Below are 6,941 nucleotides of genomic sequence, written 5' to 3'. Positions count from 1 at the left end.
GCTGAAAAGGTGCCTGCCCATTGCCTGCTGAAAGTTGCCCAAAAAGGACAGTCTATCTGCCCTGTTTCAATGCTCTCCCCAGGCACCGGTTTCCAGCCACTGCGGAGAGCAGGACACCAGATGAAATGGACCTTTACGCTGGTCCTGTACAGCCATCCAGATGGTTGATATTCTTTTCTTTCTGCTCAGTTAGGTGCAAGAAACCAAGGACAAGCAGCATCTCTCTATGTATGAAAGCATACTCCTGCCTTTCCCCGTCTTCCCTGGGAGTAAAATCAGGCTCAGTTCTTGATTTTCCCATTTGGGTGTTTTTCCATTTCCTTGAAGAGAATTGCGAAAAACTGTTTTTCTCTTCTCAACTTTTTGCTCTTCAATTTCAGTAGTGATAATCCATATGTGCTGGTCTATTTAGATCAGCACCATTTTTTCTCTCAGTTATACAGGATTAGGGCAGTACATAGCAAGAGAAATCCTGAAGTGTAATAATGTAAGACATGCATAGAATATAAAAAAAATACTTTCCATATTCATAGATCATCACAGGAATAAAATCTAAACTATTCCTGGACATCCTGGAAGAGAAAGGGATAGTGATTTCTTCTCATTGAAGAGACTGGAAAGGGAAGTAGAACCATCCAGAGATGCTTTAAAACTGAAATTACAGGTAAATATCTTACATAGATAGGCACAATTTATAAAAGAGTTCTATTAAGAAAAACCCTATTAAATACAAGAAACTAGAAATCTGAGAAGCAAATCTGAAATGCAGTTTGGCAGAACTCCAAGAATCCCCGAAGACAAACATATGATAAATCAGCTGGAGTGATTAAATCTCATATAAACAAAATCTGTATGGTTGATAATCTGTATAGCTAGTTATCTCCACTCAAATACACGGAAAAGAGTTTATTTCATACTTGATTTTGGCAATGCGTAGTAGTCCCGTGGCCTCATCTTCTGCAGAATGCATACGATTTCTTTACTGCATAGACTGCAAAACCAAAGCCATATGAACACTTTAAGCTGTGCATTTTAAACAACAAGAAAAAGAAAGAAATCTCTGGTTGGAAGGGTTGTTACTACAACCCTTTTAACCCTGCTGGCTATTACCAGCACTCTGATTTCTGTTTTAGGTGAAGTTCTTTAGAACTTCAGTATTTAAAAAACTTTTCTCTCAATATCTCCCCTAGAATAGCTTTAAAAAGGGTCACAGTTGGTACAGTTTCCTCTGCACTCTCTGAGAACTACTTGATTTACTTTTCCAAAGCCACAACAGAGATTACCCAGTTTCAAACAGTTTCAGATTGCCTCCAGGATAAAATTCCAAGAATGTGGTTATATATGAGCATTGAGCCCATCTTTGTATCCTTGTCCTTTAAACAGGTAAAGGAAAAACCTGCTGTGATACCTGTGTATGGATAACCTGTGTCCAAAATTCTGACAATAATTTTAAGTAACTTAGCTAAGCTGGTATGTTGTCACAGAGAAGAAAGGCAGCAAATTTTAGTGTCCCCCAGCAGTGTTATAATAGAAGTGAGCTCTGAACAGAAGTGAATTCTGTGGACTTGATTAAAAGTTAAAAACATCAGTGGGTCAAGACATACAGTGCATATTTTCACATGACATTGCCTTTGATTTTATTTTCCTGATTAAAGATAACTTCACTCCTGCTATCCTTAGATGTAACAGACACATTAGGAGGGGGATTTAGTGTGCCCAGGATGAGGACAACCAAAATTCTGATACTTAAAATAACTTAGAGCATCTTGCAAATTTGTTTGTGAAGTTACTTATAATTTCAATTTCAGAAAATACTTCCTGAATATTTGCGTTTCCAATACAGTTTTGATGTCCATATAACTGAATACGCTCTGTTACCGTTGTCCTGGATTTCTTAAAATGACATCAGAAAAAGTTATTCATTAGCACTTTGCGAGGACAGAACTCGGTCAGAAGAGTTGGAAGGATTCCCAGGGTATCTTCTGTACTCCCATGCTCAAGATTTGTAAACACTTTCTCTAAATATAGAGTAGGGTCTGGTCAGCAGTTAACTCTTCAGTCTTAGTAAAGTCCTGCAGATATTGCTTGTTAACAATACATTTTGACAGTTCACACTTCACGTTGGGTGAAGCCCCACCTTCCCAAGCCCCACGGAGTTTGCAGACTTTCAAGAAAAATTCCTAAGAAGAGAATTAAGCTTTGGGAGCAGGCAGATATATATTGCTAAAGTAGATGAAATAGAAGTCTTATATCAGTATTTAACTAATCCGACAGCGCCGCGTACAGTTCAACACAACAGCCCACCATCTATGAGGTGCGCGGATTGTACAGTACAGTACTGTTACCTTCAAGCTGCGATTTACAATGTTTACAAAGCACCAAGGCCGCAAAGGCATTTCCAACGAAGCAGAGGGAGCAGCTGAACCCTGGGTTAGGAGATTCTCTACACAGATTGATTACCTCAGAAGCGGGTTGAGGTTTTCAAGAGCGGCATATTTTTGAGTTGCGGCCTCCACCTGCACATCCAGGAGACCAGTGACCTCCGCCGGAGCGGGGGGCATTGCCTCGCAACGCTGCGGCCTCCGCCGTCACCCCTCATCCCGGGCTCTAACGATGTTAGGTGCACCTGGCATCGTTAACCCTCCTCCTTTCATTTATCATTTTTCCTCCATTTTGGAGAAAATTTACCAGTACGACTGCAGTTCAAATCTGACATTCTGTGAAAGACTTGAGCAGAATCTCGGGAAAAGTTTTAAGAGAATGTTTAACAAATGAAAATAAGTTGAGAAAAATGGTATGGTGAGAGTATGAAGTGAGTAGTCCTGAACTGGAGCTGTGCACATAATTGCACGTTGTTTTAACCTTCAACAGCTTCCACTTACACATGATTATTCCTTCTTCTGTCTCTCAATTACTGCTGTGGTAATTGAAAGAGTGGAAGTACCTGGCATCGCAGAATTTAGACCATATCTCTGTAGACAGAGTAGAAATAACACGGCAGAGTATCCTGGGACAGAAAATGGACAGTTAACAGCAAGAGAGAGGAAGGATGCAAAGGAAATCCAATTCCGCTGCGCAGTGCAAACCTCGGCTCTGCCCCCACGTCAGGTACTCCAGTAGTGGTTTGTATCACCCAAGAAAAAGGTCTCAAGAAGGTGCCCCAAGACCAGTGAAGGGAATTAATTGCAATGACCGACTCACAGGTCATATTCCGAATACCCAGCCCTCCTGAGGACGGCCTTTTTTCACTTAATGATCAGCAATACCCTAATGTAGACATTCAGGCAACACAAGCAAATTATTATCTTTCTCCAGTCACACAAACAAAAAGCTCCTCTGCTGACCAAGCGCTTATGACTCAAAAAATGGATAAAATTATTTTACTGGACATAATTTAGCATAATGTATGAAATCTGTATTACCTCATTTTCAAAAGGTACAAAAGCCCCATTCAATGCCAACAGAAACTATGGCTGATGAACACAGCTGAAATGCAAATCACTTACAGATAAGCATACTAAATTCTACTTACCAACATTAAAGCACTATTACTGCAAAACAAAACGCACACACAAAATTATACGGTTTTAGCCAATTTAAAGGAATATACAGGACACAGATTTTTTCTAGTACAGGAACCTAATGCTTATCGTCACAGCAGTAAGAGTTTTTTCTTACCAATGAAATGACCTAGAAAACCAGCACACCAGCTACTTACCAGTAGTGCTATATAACAATTTAAATGGGGAGTGATGAATACCGAATCCGATCAAAACTGCTGCGGGACTTTAAAATAGCAAGGTGTATTTACACAAACTGGTATTTAGCTGGAGAAGACAAGTGCATCAGTGCTTTCAGGAAATACACTGAACTCCAAGGGCATATAATGATTATGTTTTGAAAGAGCTTCTAAAAAATGTCCCTGGAACAACACTACAAATGACTCCACGTGCGTCACCTAATAAGGCTGATTCAACAGTGACTAAAAAGGAAAGATACTGTTTGCTTGCAGAGTTGCTTCTTAGGATATCTCGAAGTCTCAGTACTGAAAATGGGGAAACGTCTTTCCCGAGTACCAGCCCAATTCTCTTCAGTTCAAGACCTGACCGAACAAGCAGGCAAAAGAGCCCTGTAGCCCAAAGCAGGACTACGTACAGAGCGCTGATCTCCCATGCCCACATAGTAGTTAATAGCCCACTATTCCCACGGGCACACAGAAGTAGAAGCAGGATTGAGAACAATTAGAAAACGGTACTGTTCTGTCTAGTTTGTGACAATACTCCAAGATGTACAGGGTATCTCTCAACACTCTCTGTGTGTTGAGTGCTCCCTGTGTAGCTGTTAGGATCATTCTTTCCCATCTTGGATGGCCAAGCTCAGACACCAGTCACTCCATTTTTGAGTGTTTACGCTCCTGGGGATATTTACATCACCTAAACACACGGGCATCCACCTTCAGTGCCACATCAGACTTGGGGATCTTGACATAGGAGAGACTCATCAAAAAGGCCAACTCAAACACGCAAATGAGAAGTTTTTCTTTTTTCAACTGACCATACAAGAGGTTCTCAGCATTTCACCTGGCACCTAAACAACACACCCACCGTTGTCCTATACTTCAAAGCACCCTCTTGAGTGAAGACAAAGACGGTAAAGATCCATACACATACATACACTGAAAAGACGCTTGCACCGGCACAGCACCTCACCCCTTGTAGGCTGTGTTTTAGCTTACTCCTGACGTGCAGATACACCACAACGCGCTGGCTCAGCAGCATGCGGCAGAGCCGCTACGCGAGCACGGCGTCGCTGTCATGCTTGCACAGTAGGACTGATGCTTTCTAAAAAGATCGGCCTCACTGCACACGTACACAGTACGGACAAGGCTGCAAAGGCGCTGCTTGATGGTCCTGCAGTTTTGGATCCATGGCAGCCTGGTCAGAATTATTTCCCCTGAGCAAACAGAGGAAACCCCCAAATTCTACTGAAAATTTATGGTGGGGCCAAGGGAAAAAAAACAAGAACAACAACAACAAAATATGAACTTTTCCAGAGGAACCCCAGAGAAATGGCAACCCCCCTCACAAACAATCTCTGGGCCAGAGTCAGATAGGATCCCATTTTCCAGGCTCAGTCATAAACCCATTTTGTTCACTATGTTCTAACATCTACAACAAATTAAACAGGAATTTTACAGCCTGCTTTAACCATAGAGTGCTGCATGAGTTTTGTTCTTCGTGCTGAATGAAACAACTGCTCGTGGGGGAAAAAGCTGCTGGTGAGTCACGAAGGACTGCATCGTGGCACGTACTAGGGGAATGGAGAGAAGCAAATGGAGGTTTCTTAGGCAACCTTTATTCTGCATCTTCCTAACGTTCGAGCATTTCAATTCTAATATTCTTTTTAAGATAAGAAATAATACTGCTTTGTGGTTTTTCAAATACACAGTTTCTGTCACTTTAAATTTAAACTTCTGAACCAATTGCAACAACAGCACTCATTCTCAAATACCCTTTCTAATGCAAAAATATTTTTACTGATGCTCCTTTATAAAAGGAACAGGAAATAGAAAAAAACTAGTTGAATGTGGCTGTATCTTGTATTAGAGACTAACTTACTAAATGGTTTAAAATATTTGCTGCATAAGAAACATTATGCACGCTGCATGTAAATCTTATTCTAATTGTATTAACGTGGTAGTAGGTGAAGTCACGTGACATTACTAGGTGGCTAATTTAGGTTTTTATCCTAGCAGTATTCCGAAACTGCTGACTGTAAAGCACCAAACGGTAAAGCTGTAAGTTTTGAGTAAGCGTGTCTTCCAGTTAAAAAGATTGCTATCAAACTCTCCCTCCTCCTCCGGCATGCCCCCCCCAAACCCCAGCCGGGGTGTTGCTTTAATGGGTGCATGTCTTCTGCTGTTGGAGAACAATGGAGAAAATTATAGTGAGTTTCACTTGCAGCTTTCAGCTACTCACAGCTGGAAGTATTCCCAATATGTTCTCATTTCCTCCTCCTCTTTGAAAAACAAAACAAGAAAAGGAGGCCATCTGTTGTAGGTAAAAACATAGCTTAAATTAGTAAAAGGACACAAGACAAAACCACTAATTACAAGGTGCTGTGCTTCTGCACATGCACTGTTGAGATTGGAAAAGTCAGGGGCTTGGAGCACCGGAAAGGAGGCTGCAAGGATGGTTTCCTAGTCAGAAGTAACATTCTTGGAAAGAATAAGGGGCTGGAGAAGCAGGTGAAGATCGTGGAAGGGGGGATGATCCTGGAGCTCAGGGAGCTGCACAGAAACAAATGCCACAGGCTGCTAGGGACACTGGCCAGCGGCACCCGAGGCTGGAGACCGTGAGCAGCTTTCTGCCCAGCGCCCGCCAGCGGCAATCTCCCTGCCGGGAAGGGAATCTGAGGCTACCGAACGCTGCTGGCGGGGAGGGGAGAAAAGCAGGTAAGTGCATGAAATTGTAAGATAGGATGGTCTTGGTTCTTAACCCCTGTGTACACTGGCTGTATCTACTCTGAAACCCAGTTCACTAACCCATGCCTGCTAACTAAGGGAGTAGGACCTGCATTCTCACCCCCGTTTTCCTGCGGGCTTTCTCAGAAGGAAACCCTTCTGAAGGTGCTCGGAGCCAGAGGAAGCTACAGAACGCTCCATTGCCTCTCCCCACACTGATGATCGAGGGACCAGGACTGGAGACACTGGGAAGCGGGATGTATCCGAGAGCATGCTTGTCCTCTAGTGTGCATACAACTAGAATTTATCAATTTTATCTGTATAAATTATTTTAATAACCAGGATATTTTCAATTCAACAAGTAGTATTCAGGAATACACAGAAAAGTATTTGGCATTTGAAAATTATCTGTGCAAATACTTATTCGAACTATCTTCATTTATTCTTCATCAATGATGAAATCCTCTTCATCCTGCTG

Source organism: Phaethon lepturus, unplaced genomic scaffold, assembly GCF_000687285.1.
Source record: "Phaethon lepturus isolate BGI_N335 unplaced genomic scaffold, ASM68728v1 scaffold105, whole genome shotgun sequence".
NCBI lineage: Eukaryota > Metazoa > Chordata > Aves > Phaethontiformes > Phaethontidae > Phaethon > Phaethon lepturus.
This window is presented reverse-complemented; position numbering follows the sequence as displayed.